The sequence below is a fragment of the Heterodontus francisci genome, chromosome 2 (genome assembly GCF_036365525.1).
Source record: "Heterodontus francisci isolate sHetFra1 chromosome 2, sHetFra1.hap1, whole genome shotgun sequence".
NCBI classification, from domain to species: domain Eukaryota; kingdom Metazoa; phylum Chordata; class Chondrichthyes; order Heterodontiformes; family Heterodontidae; genus Heterodontus; species Heterodontus francisci.
Window position 1 is genome coordinate 68,938,239 of NC_090372.1, and position 16,480 is coordinate 68,954,718.

The following is a 16,480-nucleotide window of genomic DNA, read 5'->3' on the forward strand; positions in this document are numbered from 1 at the left end:
GATTTAGTAATGTTCTCTTGTGCAAGTAGAGGTAATAGAGTAGAGCACTGATAGATTTCACACATGTGGCCATCAAGGTTCCCATGGACCAGCCAGCTGCCTTCATCAACAGGAAGAACTTCCATTCAATCAACGTTCAACTGGTTTGTGACCACCAAAAGCATTTCCTGCAGGTTTGTGCCCGCTTCCCTGGAAGAAGCCATATGCCTACATGCTTTGGCAGTCTCAGGTACCACAGATTTTCAGGACCCCCACTTGTGTTCAGGGATGGATTCTTGGGGACAAGGGGTACCCATTGAAGACTTGGCTTCTTACGCATTTGAAGAAACCTCACTATGCAGTGGAGAAAAGTTACAACACTTGTCACGGCTTCACTTGAGCGATCATCAAACAGGCCATTGGGCTACTGAAATTGAGATTCCGGTGCCTGGAACGATCCATTGGAGCCCTGCAGTATACCTTTTTGAAGGTCCCATGTATCCTGGTGGTCTGCTTTGCTTTGCACAATCTAACACTGCAGAGGGAGCAGGCCTTACATGACGATGAGATGCATAAGCAGCACCCATCCACTGATGAGGAGAATACAAAAGAGGGAGAGGGGCCAGCAGCAATGGATGGTAATGACATGGTGCAGGAGGCCAGACAGGTTGAGTGACGTGCAAAGGAGGGAAGGCGGTGGCGTAGTGGTAATGTCACTGGACTAGTAATCCAGAGGCACAAACATGAAATGCTGGAAATACTCAGCAGGTCTGGCAGCATCTGTGGAGAGAGAAGCAGAGTTAATGTTTCAAGTCTGTGACCCTTCATCAGATCACTGACCTAAAACGTTAACTCTGCTTCTGTCTCCACAGATGCTGCCAGACCTGCTGAGTAGTTCCAGCATTTCTTGTTTGTATTTCAGATTTCCAGCTTTTATTATAGCAATCCAGAGGCCCAGGCTAATGCTCTGGGGACATGGGTTAAATTCCCACCACAGCAGATGGTGAAATTTGAATTCAATCTGAAACTAAAATCTTGTCCAGTGGTAACCGTGAAACCATTATCTATTGTTGTAAATCCCACCTGATTCACTAATGTACTTTAGGGAAGGAAATCTGCCATCCTTACCTGGTCTGGCTGACAAGTGACTCCAGACCCACAACAACGTGGTTGATTCTTAACTGCCTTCTGAAATGGCCTAGCAAGCCAATCAGTTGTATCAAACCGCTACGAGTAATAAGGAACGGAATGAAACCGGATGGATCGCCCTGTATTGACCTAGGCACTGGAAACGACAATGGCAAACCCAGCCCTATCCACCCTGCAAAGTTCTCTTTACTAACATCTAGGGGCTTGTGCCAAAATTGGGAGAGCTGTCCCACAGATGAGTCAAGCAACAGCCTGACATAGTCATACTCATGGAATCATATCTTACAGACAATGTCCCAGACACCACCATCACCATTCCTGGGATGTTCCATGCCACAGGCACGACAGAACCACCTGAGGTGCCGGTGCAGTGGTATACAGTTGGGAGGGAGTTGCCCTGGGAGTCCTCAACTTTGACTCCACACCCCATGAAGTCTCATGGCATCAAGTCAAACATGGGCAAGGAAACCTCCTGCTGATTACCTCCTACTGCTACCCAGCCTCCACCAGAGCGGCTCGGTAGCACCACCACTGACCAAACTGGCAGATTCCTAAAGGACATCGCTGCTAGACTGGATCTGCGCAACTGATGAAGGAACCAACAAGAGGGAAAACCCAACCTGACCTCGTCCTCACCAATCTACCTGTCGCAGATGCATCTGTTGATGACAGTATTGGTAGGAGTGAGCACCACATAGTCCTTGTGGAGATGAAGTCCCATCTTCACATTGTGTGCATTACCATGATGCTAAATGGGATAGATTTTGAGCAGATCTAGCAACTCCATGAGGTGCTGTGGGCCATCAGCATTATTGCATTCAATCACAATATGTAACCTCATGGCCTGGCATATCCCCCAATCTACCATTACCATCAAGCTGGGGACCAACCCTGGTTCAAAAAAGAGTGCAGGAGGGCATGCCAGGAGCAGCACCAGGCGTACCTAAAAATGGGATGTCAGCCTGGTGAAGCTACAACACAGGCAAACAGCAGAAGCAGCATGCAATAGACAGGGCTAAGTGATTCTACAACCAACGGATCAGATCTAAGCTCTGCAGTCCTGCCACATTCAGTCATGAATGGTGGTGGACAGTTAAACAACTAACAGGAGAAGGAGGAGGCTCCACAAATATCCCCATCTTCAATGAAGGGCAAGCCCAGCACATCAGTGCAAAAGACGAGGCTGAAGTTTTTGCATCCATCTTCAGCCAGAAATGCCAAGTAGATGATCCATCTTGGCCTCCTCCTGAGGTCCCCAGCATCACAGATGCCAGCCTTCAGCCAATTTGATTGACTACACATGATATCAAGAAACGGCTGAAGGCACTGGATACTGCAAAGGCTATGGGCCCTGGCAACATTCTGGCAATTGTACTGAAGAATTGTGCTCCAGATCTAGCCGCACCCCTAGCCAAGCTGTTCCAGTACGGCTACAACACTGGCATCTACTCGGCAATGTGGAAAATTGCCCAGGTATGTCCTGTGCACAAAAAGCTGGACAAATCTAACCCAGCCAATTACCGCCCTATCAGTCTACTCTCGATCATCAGCAAAGTGATGCAAGGGGTCATCGACAGTGTTATCGAGCAGCACTTGCTCAGCAATAACCTGCTCCCTGATGCTCAGTTTAGGTTTCGCCAGGGCCACTCAGCTCCTCACCTCATTTCTGCCTTGGTCCGAACATGGACAAAAGAGTTGAATTCCAGAGGTGAGGTGAGAGTGACTGCCCTTGACATCAAGGCAGCATTTGACCGAGTATGATCAAGGAGTCCTGGCAAAATTGAAGTCAATGGGAATTAGGGAAAAATTCTCCGCTGTTTGAAGTCATACCTAGCACAAAAGAAGATGGCTGTGGTTGTTGGATGTCAATTATCTCAGTTCCAGGACATCACTGCAGAAGTTCTTCAATCAAACACTACAACCAGCTTGTGATGCTGATTCTAATGCTGAGCAGTTGCACAGCAAGGTGAAAGTGACTGCACTTGTGGAAGGTGCAGGAGAGTTATGGGACGGTACATCCTCTGAGTGCTTCTCCTCTTCAGAGATGGATGACTGTTTCCTGGTGTGGTCTCCTGCGCACACTAACCTAAATGAGAGAACGCAATCATGTGTGGATTAGGCTGTGCATATCTCATCATGGTACCATAATTAATGAGCATGTCGATGGAAGCTAATCCTCGCTCTCTTGCACAAGGACTCCAGTCTCCCCATCCGAAATTGCACAGCTGCCCTGGGTCCCCATCAGTTCCAAGACCTCTTCCTCATGGTGGTGAGAGGATGCAGATCAGGAACTCCTCTGCCAGTCCAGGCCGTATCCCTCCTACTGTAGCCCCTCTTGTCCTGCAAGAGGAAAGATGGAGATGGTAGAGAATGGCAGAGAGATCAACATGACCGTTCTGCTAGTGTCAAACCCTCATCCCCGACTGGGGGATCTGATATCTCTCTTGCTGCCACACGCTGTTAGAGGAGTTAATGGGGGTGAGCTATGAAGGACGATGGTCTGTAGCCAAAATGCAGTCATGCAATCTATCAGGTTGAGGTCCCAACCTCGCCCCTCTGCCATCACCGTAATAGTGCCATCCACCCCATACCACACACCCTCCCACGTAATCACCTACAATCCCCAAAATGGAGAGCGGTATGGAGCCTTCACCTTGGTAGAATGCAGGAGGTCATTGACCCTCTTCCTGCACTGGATCCAGTTGCGTTGGTTGACCCACGGCTGCTAACCTCCTCTCTAATCTCCTTCCAGTATTGCTTGGTCAGACAGGAGGACGTCTTCTTGACAACATTGAGGAAGAGAACCTCCCACCTTTCTGTGGCAGCCCGGAGGAAAATCTGCAGGGAGGCATCACTGAACTGTGGGCCCACCTTTGACTTGCCTCAGCAATCATTTCCTGCCTCCTCGGAGTGGGGGTGTGGAGTCCTGGAACCAGTCACGCAGACTTTAAAGTTGCACCAAGCTGCCAACAAATATAAGGCATGAGTGAATGCAGGGCTGGCTGCCCTCCACCACCAACTAATGTGAGGTGGTGGTTCCATGAACATCCCCATTCTCTATGATGAAGGAGCCCAGCATGTGAGTACAGTAGAAAAGGCTAAAGCATTTGCAAACACCTTCAGCCAGAAGTACCAAGTACATGATCCATCTCGGCCTCCTCCTGAGGACCCACCATCATAGCTGTCAATCTTCAGACAATTCGATTCACTCCACATGATATCAAGAAACTGCTGAGCAAAGGATATGGGCTCTGACAACATCCTGGCTGTAGTACTGAAGACCTGTGCTCGAGAACTAGCCATGCCTCTAACCAAGCTGTTCCACTACAGCTACAATACTGTCATCTACTCGACAAAGTGGAAGATTGCTCAGGTATGTCCTGTCCACATAAAGCAAAACAAATCCCAATCTGGCCAATTATCACCCCATCAGTCTACTCTCAATCATCACCAGAGTAATGGAAGGTATCGTCAGCAGTGCTATCAAGAAGTACTTACTCATCAATACCTGTTCAACCATGCCCAGTTTGGGGTGCATCAAGGCAAAGGTAGCCCACTTGATAGGCACTCCCTTCAGCACCAACACACTGTGGTTATAGTGTGTTCCATCTACTAGATAAATTGCAGCAGCTTGTCAAGGCTTCTTTGACAGCATCTTTTAAACCCATGACCTTTACATCCTAGAAGGCCAGGGAAACAGGCACATGGAACACTACCACCTTCAAGGTCCCCTTCAAGTCACACCCCATCCTGACTTGGAAACATATCACTGTTCCTTCATTGTCAGTGGTTCAAAGTCATGGACCTCCCGACCTAATAGCACTGTGTGAGTACCTTCCCCACACAGACTGCAACAATTGAAGAAGGAAGCTTATTATCAGCTTCCCAAGAGCAATTTGGGATGGGCACTAAATGCTAGCAATGTGAGCAATGCATACATCCTTTATATGAATAAAAAAAAAATGAATAGTAAAAGGAATGGTGGTGCTGTATGGGGACCATAAAGGGGATATTCTGATAGAGGCAGAGGGTGTGGCTGAGGTACTAAATGCATCTTTCTTCACTAGAGGAGAGGATATTGTTACTGTAGCAGTAAAGGAGGAATTAATAGCAATATTAGATAGGATAAAGTAGATAAAGAAGATGTACTTAAGAAGTTGGCAGTTCCAAAGTAGAAAAGTAGCCCTGTTTGCATCGTGTGCATCCTACATTACTGAAAGAAATAAGGGTGGAAATTTTGGAAGCTCTGCCCACAATTCTTCAAACTTTCTTAGATAAAGGGGTAGTGCCAGAGGATTAGAGGATTGCAAATGTTACACCTCAGTTTAAAAAGGGGAAAGGGAGAAATGCAGCAATTACTGGCCAGTCAGCCTAATGTTGATGGTGGAGAAACTTTCGCAGACAATAATCCAGGACAAAATTAATTGGCATTTTGAAACTATGGCCTATAGATGAAAACCAACCCCGGAGTTATTAAATGCAAATTTGTGTTTGACTGACTTGATTGAGTTCATTGATGAAGTAATGGAGTGAGTTGATAAGGGTAGTGCAGTTGATGTGTATGTGGACTTTCAAAAGGCGTTTGGCAAAGAACCACATAATAAACCTGTTAGCAAAATTGAAGCCATTGTGATTAAACAGGTAGTGGCAGCATGGATATGAAATTGGCTAAGGGACAGAAAGCAGAGATTAGTGATGAATGGTTGTTTTTCAGACTGGAGGGTGATATACAGTGGTGTTCCTTGCAGGCAGGCACTAGGACCACTGCTCTATTTGATAGATATTAATAACCTGGACTTGGGTATAAAGTGTATAATTTCAAAGTTTGCAGATGACTCAAAACTTAGAAAGGTAGTAAACAACGAGGAGGATAGTATCAGGCTTCAGGAGGACATAGACGGGTGAAATGGGCATATTCGTGACAGATGCAATTTAATGCCGAGAAGTGTGAAGTGATGCATTTTGGTAAGGGTAATGAGGAGAGACAATATAAAATAAATGGTACAATTTTAAAATGGGTGCAGAAACACAGATGCCTATGGGTGTATGTACACTAATCTTTAAAAGTGCCAGGACAAGTAGAGGAGGTTAAAAAAGTATATGGGATCCTTGATTTTCTAATCAAGGCATAGAATACAAAAGCAAGGATGCTATGCTACCCTTTATAAACACAGGTTAGGCCTCAGCTGAGTACACTTTAGAAAAAATGTCAAGGCTTTAGAGTAGATCCAGAAGACATTTACGAATAGAGCACCATGGATACAGAACTTCAGTTAGGTGGAGAGGCTGGAAAAGTTGAGGTTGCTTTCCTTATAGCAGAGAAGGTTAAGAAGAGATTTGATAGCGGTGTTCAAAATCATAAACAGTTTTGATAAAGCAAGTATTTCCAGTGGCAGAAGGATCAGTAACAAAAGAACAGAGATTTAGGGTGATTGGCCAAAAAAGCATAGATGACATGAGGAAGCTTTTTTTACACAGTGAGTTGTTGTGATCCTGAATGTTGGAAGTAGATTCAATCATAACTTTCAAAAGTGAGTTGCTTGAGGGGAGAAAATTTATAAGGCTATGGAGGAAGCAGCAGGGGAGTGCGATTAATTGGATAGCTCTGCTGAAGAGCTGGCACAACGTGATGGGCTGGATGACTTCCTTCTGAGCTGAGTCATTCTATGGCTCTATGTGTTGAGTGAGATATAAATTACATCTATGTCCTTCTTTGTATGTAATGCTTTTGAACCACATATCTATGCAATTTGCTTTTAGTTTTTCATAGAGGTGAAATCACAATGAGGGTAGAAAATGGGAGCAATAAAAAGAATGCCTCCACATTTCTCTTTCTGACCTGATATGGGTTGGAGATCTATCACTTACTGTGGATGTTTCAATGCAATTGCTGTTAGTTGCGATTTCAACACTGTCTCCTTCAGAAAAGCTTAGAAAGTGATCTAGAATGACAATTTACATACAGTGGAGTTGGGGAAGATCATCTCAGTGGCTTTCTTGAATGGACAGTGTTTTATGTGTTTTCTTCATGAGATTTGGGATATGAAAATTGAAACTTCTGTGACACACTTCTTCCACAGACAGCAAATAGATAAATGTCCACTTTTTAATGATATTAAAATGATTAATTTATCCTTTAGATTTTTTTAGATTTAGAGATACAGCACTGAAACAGGCCCTTCGGCCCACCGAGTCTGTGCCGACCATCAACCACCCATTTGTACTAATCCTACTGTAATTCTACATTCCTACCACATCCCCACCTGTCCCTATATTTCCCTACCACCTACCTATACTAGGGGCAATTTATAATGGCCAATTTACCTATTAACCTGCAAGTCTTTGGCATGTGGGAGGAAACCGGAGCACCCGGAGGAAACCCACGCAGACACAGGGAGAACTTGCAAACTCCAAACAGACAGTACCCAGAATTGAACCCGGGTCGCTGGAGCTGTGAGGCTGCGGTGCTAACCACTGCGCCACTGTGCAACACTAAATATCAATGCAATTAACTGACACATGACAGCTTGATTGAAATATTATTAATTACATATGCATTTCTTTCAGTATAACAAATAATTTTAGAAGCTAAAAAAGCATAATTCAATTCCTGTTTCTTTATTTGACAGCTGATCACTATGTTTAATAATCGTCTAATTACAAATTACATGGTAGCATTCTGTCTGAATGCAGCATTAGCTTAACGTCAGCTTTTAACAGTGAGTGACTATTCTACCACTAAAATTTAACCTGACACATCTGGCCTTTATTGTGGGTGTTACTGTTGACCTGTTCAGTTGTCAATGTGTTGGCAAACATAAGTCCTGATTTCACTAACAGTGATCATCATTGTTAGAACTGATATTGTTGACTCACATGTAAGAAAAGAAGTACATAAGAAATAGGAGCAGAAGTAGACCATACAGCCCCTCGAGCCTGCTCAATCATTTAATATGATCATGGCTAATTTTCTGCCTCAACTCCACTTTCCCGTCCACTCTTCATATCCCTTGATTTCCTGAGAGATCAAAAATCTATTTCAGCCTTAAATATACTTAACAATAGAGCATCCACAGGCTCCTGGAGTAGAGAATCCCAAAGATTCACAACCCTCTGAGTGAAGAAATTTCTCTTAATCTCAGTCTTAAATGATCAACTCCTTATCCTGAGACTGTGCCTCGTAGATTCCCCAGTCAGGGGAAACAACCTTTCCTGTCAAGCCCCTTCAGAATCTTGTATGTTTCAATGAGATCACCTCTCATTCTCCTAAACTCCAGAAATTATAGGCCCAATTTACTCAGCCTGTCATCATAGGACAACCCTCTCATTCCAGGAACCAATCTAGTGAACGTTCGCTGTACTGCCTCCACTGCCAGTTCTAAAATCTGGAGACCAAAAGTGTGCACACTACTGCAGGTGTGGTCTCACCAAAGCCCTATACAATTGTAGCAGGACTTCCTTATTCTTGTACTCCAATCCCCTTGCAATAAAGTCCAAAATGCCATTTGCCTTACTAATTGCTTGCTGTACCTGTATGCCAACTTTCTGTGTTCTGTGTACGAGTACACCCAAGTCTTTCTGATCAACATTTAAAAGTTTCACACCTGCTTTTCCATTCTTACTATTGAAGTGAAGAAACTCACATTTCCCCATATTATAATCCATCTGCCACCTTGCTGTTCACTCACTGAACATGTCTCTATCCCTTTGCAGCCCCTTTGTGTCCCCCTCACACTTTATATTCCCACACAATTTTGTATCATCAGCAAACGTAGATACATTGCTCTCAATCTCTTCATCTAAGTCATTAATATATTTATTTATTCAGAGATACAGCACTGAAACAGGCCCTTCGGCCCACCGAGTCTGTGCCAACCAACAACCACCCATTTATACTAATCCTACATTAACGCCATATTCTCTACCACATCCCCACCATTCTCCTACCACCTACCTACACTAGGGGCAATTTATAATGGCCAATTTACCTATCAACCTGCAAGTCTTTGGCTGTGGGAGGAAACCGGAGCACCCGGCGGAAACCCACGCAGACACAGGGAGAACTTGCAAACTCCACACAGGCAGTACCCAGAACTGAACCCGGGTCGCTGGAGCTATGAAGCTACGGTGCTAACCACTGCACCACTGTGCCGCCCAATATAGATTGTAAATAGCTGAGGTCCCAGCACTGACCTTGCGGCACTCCACTAGACAGAGTCTGCCAACTTGAAAATAGCCTGTTTATTATACCTACTCTCTGCTTCCTGTCTGTTAACCAATCTTCCATCCATACCCCCAACAGCATGAGCCTTTATCTTGAGTATTAACCTTTTGTGTGGTACCTTATTGAATGTCTTTTGGAAATCCAAGTATATGACATCTACTGGTTTCCTTTTGTCTACCCAACTAGTTACAACCGCAAAAAACTCTAATAAGTTTGACAAATGCGATTTCCCTTTTGTAAAATCATGTTGACTTTGTCTGATCATACTATGATTTTCCAAGTGCATTGTTAAGACTTCCTTAATAATAGTATTATGATCAGGTGAGGAGGGGTCGAAGGGCTCCACAACAAGTTTATTTCTTTTTGAAGTGGATATACTTGCCAATTCAGTGAGTATTTAACTGTTTACACACTGTGATCATAAAAAGAGCCAATCAGACAGGTTTTCTTGAGTTTAACAAAGAAAGAGGCGAGCTTTATTGCACTTAAACCAATCTAAGTAAAATAATAAAATACACTTCAACTTTCACACACGCACACACACAAATAGATTACAGAGTGGGGAAGGATAGTTTGGTTGAATTAGAGTCCAGAGAAATAAAAGGGGTATACAGTCTGTGAAGATTGGTGCCTCGGATGGCTTCAGGCTGAATTCGGTGGTCCTGAGGCTTCCAATTTTAAGATGTGAACAGTGGATTCAGTGGTTCTCCGGGAGCTAGCAATGTGACTGATTTCCTTCAAGGTGGGTCTCTGCCTGTTCTTTCCAGAAATTTCTCTAAACTCACTAACTCCACCCTCAGGCTTAAGTAAGTAAGCACAGTGAGCATCAATCGGTGAACAGACTAACACAATCAAACACTGATCAATTAAACCACCAAACACTACAGTCTGTAGCAGAGGATATGCCTTGGTGGTCACTGCCAGCTGGCAGAGCTCGAAGCTTGCAAGTTTTGAATGGATCGTCTCCACCAGTTTAATATTCAGGTTTCCAGCCGATGAATTAAAAAATTATCATTCGACATAGCACATTTTAGTGACAAATTCCAGCAGTTTTCTGATGACCGATGCCGGGCTAACTGGCCTGTACTTCCCTGTGTTTTCTCTCTCCTTTCTCCAGATCTCTCCGTCAATCAGAACAATTTCAGGAGGTTGTATATGGTAGAGAATAAATGCCATGTGCTTCTTGATTTAAAGAGCTTCAAATGGTTCTAGGAAGCCCAATAACTATTAGTTGTTCTCTGGCTTTGGGATTTCGTGAAATAAGCCACACTGTTCTCATACTGAAGTGCAGCTTGATATTAGATTTTCATTAATGACCAAAAGACCAGTAAAATACATTCTCAAATTGTTTATTTTATCAGGCGCTACTTGAAATACATAGGCCCCAATATGTTGGGCAGGAAGCATATGTGCATTTCTGGCCAGACGTGCGGTGCTTACCATATTGGATAAAAAAAGATATGCATTCTTTACTCATGCCTGAAACAAGTTGAAATTCATGTCTGAAAGAGAGTAGGCTATTTACATATGTAAATAAGGGGTCTAAAGCCTATTTAAAGCCCCCTCTCCCAAGCTCGGATTTCCCTAATGTGACTGGTGCCAGCACCAGGTCCATTCAGGGAATCCCCTGATCTCCCAGCCCCAACTCCTGATCTCCCTCTCTCTCCACCCCCAATGACCCAGCACCAAACCCAGTTCCAGGTGCTGCCACCAATCTATTCTAGCACATCCCCAGCCATGAATCCTGACCATCCTGATCCCCGGCCCTGCAATTCCCAACGCCTGTGAACTTTTACCATACTGGCTGCACTCAGGGAAACCAGATTGAGGGATGAACTGCTAGGCCCAATCAAGAAATGAACATGGAACCTGGAGGAACAATAACCGATCATCACCACTCTTTCTCACATCCTGCACCGCCGCCACTCTGAGCCTCGATCACTGATCTCCTAAACACCGATCTCTCTCACTCATGATCCCCGAGCTCCCTGACTCCTGACCTCTGATCTCCCTCACCCTTGACAGCCGATCTCTCCCAGGTCCAACCCTCAGCCCCAAACCCCAAACCAACCCCCAGAACTGATCCCAGATTCCAGAACCGACCCAACCCAACTCCTGGTCCTGATCCATAGCCTGACCTAACTCCCAGACCTGCTTACTTCACAGCGGATCTTGCACTGCTGTTAGCTATGATGGTGCTCTATTATAATTAGGCTTGAGGCTTAATATTTGGAAAATACAGCAATTCTGCACCATTCAGCGGCTGTATCAGCCTTTTGTTGTTATACAGTGTGTAGAAAAAAGTGCTAACAGTACCAGCGAATGCCTAAGTCACCATCTGCTGCATGTGTGACCAGCAAAATAGTTGATATTTCAGGTAAAGAAAAAGGTAGAATGCTTGAAGGGAGTGCTGACCTTGATTGCCACTGGCCTTCTCTATGTTGGCTACAAGTGTTCTTGCCCAGGGGTCGGCAATGTGTCTGTACACGGACACCAGTGTCCATGGTAAAATAATCCCATTGATTTCTTCTTTCCCCAGGCCGGTTTTAAAAATAATCACAGCTGTCAGTTTCACAGCTGCCAGGTGCTTAGAGCGGGAACAGCACTTCCGAACTCCGGACAAGTTCATGGTTTTCCCCAGGCTTTAAAAAAAATTGGAACCCACCAGAAAACCACGAACCTGTTTAGAGTTCTGAAGCACTGTTCCCACTCTAAGCACATGTCAGCCACGAAACTGATGGCTGCAAATTTTTTTAAAAAAACAGACCAACCACAATGCTGCTGTACTGAGAGTTCCAGCTTTCTGTAACTGACAGAGAGAGAGAGAAAGCGAGAGGGAGAGAGGGGAGAGAGAGAGGGCAGAGAGAGGAAGAGAGAGGGGAGAGAGAGGGAGAATGAGATGGAGGACAGGGAGAGAGAGAAGGGGGACAGGGAGAGAGAGAGGGGCAGAGAGGGAGAGAGAGGGAGAATGAGATGGGGCCAGGGAGAGAGGGGGGGGGATAGGGAGAGAAGAGAGGGGGACAGAGAGAGAAAGGCAGGGATGACAGGGAGAGAGAGATGGGGGACAGGGAGAGAGAGAGAGAGGGCGACAGAGAGAGAGGGAGGGGGAGAGAGGGGTGCAGAGATAGGGGCATAGAGAGAGGGAGGAGGGCACAGAGAGAGAGAGGAGGCAGAGAGAGAGGGAGGACAGAGAGAGGGTGACACAGAGAGGGGGGAGGGGGAGAGAGAGACAGAGAGGGAGAGATGGAGGAGGGAGAGAGAATGATCAAGATCATTCCTGACAGATGAACATCTAACTGGAATACTCTGCATCGCGACAAGTGTGCGGGGAAACACTGACTACTTGTGCAAGCAAAAAATGTTAGGTATCTCACTAAATCAGTGACGGGAATGTGAGTCAATAAATTAATCTTCTCATTTGAAATGTCTTGACAAAAATGCACATTTCTTGTTGTTTTGATTAATAGTAAGATAATTTTTAATGCCTTTATCTTTCCAAAATTGTCTTACTGGCTCCCTATGTAAGGAATAATTGTAATGTGGCCCTCCCATGTGAAAAGATTGGACACCCCTGCTTCAAGCCTTTCATCTAGGTTATTTTAAAACACAAGTTTAAAGGGTTGTATTGTGTAAACTCATTTTAAAATGGCAAAAGTCACTTAGGGAATTTCTCGATTTCTTACGCTCTGGCATGCATCACTTTCACCTGGGACATAAGCTCAGTGTCATATTGAAGGTTGCTGGACTTTTACTTCTATATAAATGTCGCAATTCCACTGCTATTCATTTGGAATCATATTGTTCCAGAACTTGTATTGAGGGGAATACAGGCACAAAAACCCCAGGAATCATGAATACAACAGTATGGTGTAATGGGGATGAGTGATATTGGCAAAAGTAGGATGCTACTGACCCATATATAATAGCTAGTAAATACCATGTAACGGATAGCTTTAATAACACAAAAAAAACGTAATCTATTCTGAACTGTCTACGATTCCTTATCAAAATCTATGCTGCATTTGCAGTTTTAAAGACTTCTAGGGAAGATATAGTAAAAATTAATCATGTTTCAATGACCATGTTAGAAACAGTCATTAACAGATTTTGCAAACAAATTAGGAGAACATTTTGCAGGGTGCTCTGATCTCTGTACTCTGAATCCAAATATGTGCGCTGTTATGCAAAGCTTTCTGTCAGGAGCACCTGTTAGAAAAATCTACTCTAATATTCAAACATTTTTGTTTCCACGGTAACATTCTGACCATTGTCTGCTTCCAAAAATTGAGCAGAAAACAAAATAAGCCAGAGAAACAGGAAAAGAGTACAAAACAGTAACCCCAGTAAAACATGTTTACAAAGCAGCTAAAAGCATTAAAGAAAAGAAACTTTATTAAGAAAGAATGAATTTATGATTATATAGCACCATTCATAACCACATGATGTCCCACAGCCAATGAAATAGTCACTGTTGTAATGTGGGAAAAGGTGCCAACCAAGTTGCGCACAGCAAGATCCCAGAAACATCAATGTGCCAAAATAATCTGTTTTAATGATGGTGATTGAGGAATAAATGTTGGGAGGAAGATGGGGGCTCAGATTAACATCTCAACAAAAAGTCAGCACCCCTCACTAATTTTGTGAAGCATCAGCCTCAAATATATGTTAGATGTGGTAGAGTTGGATTTGAACCCACAACCTTCAGGTTTAGAAACAAGAGCCTGGAAGTGCTAGTGGAATCTAGAATTGAAAGTCATATGGAAAATCATGCATAGTATTTAGTGCTCCAATATATCTAGGTACTGATAATGCAATGGACAATAGATGTTTCTTTTAACTAAACCTCAAAGAAAGAAAAATTGATCAGTTTTTGTTTTATTAGGAGAAACAAAAATATTCTTTTTTTTCCATTTCTCTAATTGTAGTTTACTACACTCATTTTATTGCATTAAAATATTTGTGCTTTGAAAATTGAAAAGGTCTTTCAGCACTCATTAGATTAGATGAAAATAATGTTAATAATTTTCAGTATCAGGAATAAAAGTGCTTTCTTTTACAATACCTATTGCATTCAAACATGAAAATACATGAAAAGGGACAAATATGATATAGCACTTTTTTTATAGAAACTGTAATCTGCCCCAATACTTGTGAGGAAAGAGCATAGGACTGAAACAGTTTTGGGCCTATTATCAAAACATTGTTGAATTATAAAAACAGTGCTTGCAAGGAGAAAATACATCACATTGTAACCTTTAGTAAAAATGATGGAATTTAAAGTTTGAAGGCTGTGTCTATTTGCAACACAAGTGGGTTGGACCAGATATCTGATTGGCCCCTTTCAAGGACAAGACTCAACCAATAGTTTTTCTGGAAATTATAATTTGATTCGGCCAGCTGTAAAGTAATTCAATGTTCTCTGCAATGTGTATTTTGATTCAGTCATTGTCAGACAGACAAGCAGGCTTCAGAGTTCACAGAGTTGCTGTGATTGAACAGTTTGGCTGAGGACAGTGCAAATCATGAGAGAACGGTGATATGATATAATTGCACAAAGTGAAGCTGTAGTTAGCTTTGCGAATATCCTCTGTTATCTAGTGTCCTGACATTGTAATTATAGTTGTCCTTGGCTTGTAAAGTAAAAGATTTGATACTCTAATTAGTGGATTATTTACTTCTTTGGAATTTTATTCTTTTTTTCTTCTAGAAGCGATAAAATGTATTTAATCCACAATGAAGGGACCAAGGCCAAGGATATAACTTTAAAGGAGAAACATTCATAAAAATCCAACAATTTGGTGAGGCACAGGTGCAGCCACAGCAGCAAGCTTCAGGTCCGGCATGTGTGGCAAGATCTTTCTCTGCCCACCACTACAGCCTGACTGGCCGCCAATGCAGCCACATGGGCAAGAAACCTTTCCTTCCACTGTCGACCTGCGCGAAGGGCTTCACTGAGTCAGGTGCCCTGTGTGAGCCCTGGTGTGTCCACATGGTGGAGAAGCCCTTCCACCGCAAGGAGTACTCCTACCAGTGCATACACGTACCCACCTAAGGTGGAAAACAAGCAGCTTCCAGCTGCAAGCTCCAGACTTGATAAATAATGTACTTCAGCAGGCACCACTTATGGTTTCCTCTTGAGTTGGCTGTCCAGAGTCTAGGTGCATGTGCAGTCTAGTCATCAACACCGACTTCACATTCCCAGACAGTCTTCAGGCTCCCCAACATGGGTGCGTAACACGCAGAAGGATTGATACTCTTTGCAAGTAATCGCTCCCAGGTTTGAATCTGAAACCTTCCACAAAATAGATACAATCATAATAGTAAAAAGGTAGTCAGAGGAAGGCTGAGGCCAGTTAGGGATCAAAAAGATTTTCTGGTGGAATCAGTGGATATAGCTGAGGTACTGAATGAGTACCTTACATCTGTTTTCATGAGAGAAGAGGATGCTGCCAATGTCACAGTAAATGAGGAGATGGTAGAGAAATTGGATAGGAAAAAATAAATGAAAATTCATCATTCCTTAAGGCAGAAAAATTACCTGGTTGGATGGGATGCATCCTAGGTTGCTGAGTGAAGTAAGGGTGGAGATAGTAGAAGCTCTAGCCACAATCTTCCAGTCCTTCTTAGATATAGGAGCATTGTCAGAAGACCGGAGGATTGTAAGTATTACACTCTAATTCAAAGAAAGGGAGAGGGATAAATCAGGAAACTACAGGATAGTCAGCCTGGTGTCGATGTTGGAGAAACTTTTAGTGACAATAATCCAAGACTAAATTAATTGACACTTGGAAAATTCTGGGGTAATAAATAACAGCCAGCATGGATTTGCTTCAGTCAAATCATGTTTGACTGACTTGATTGAGCTCTTTGATAAAATAACAAATGTGTATATGAACTTCCAAAAGGCTTTTAATAAAATACTGTTATGATCAGGTGAGGAGGGGTTGAAAGGCTTCCCTCTTTTCCCTCTCCTTGTTTGACTGCAACAAGTTTAATTCGTTTTTCAAGTGGATGTACTTGCCAATTCAATGAGTGTATGCTTATTTACATACTATGATCAGAAAAAGAACCAATTGGACAGGTTTTCCTCGGTTTAAAAAAGAAAACGGTTATCTTTATTGTACTTAA

The 16,480-nt window shown here is 43.3% G+C and overlaps 1 protein-coding gene across 1 annotated transcript in view; it reads left to right on the plus strand.

Moving 5' to 3' along the window:
• Positions 1-16,480, plus strand: part of LOC137379590 (adenylate cyclase type 2-like) — a 606,709-nt gene that overhangs the window by 374,034 nt on the left and 216,195 nt on the right. The gene's annotated exons all lie outside the window — the stretch shown is intronic.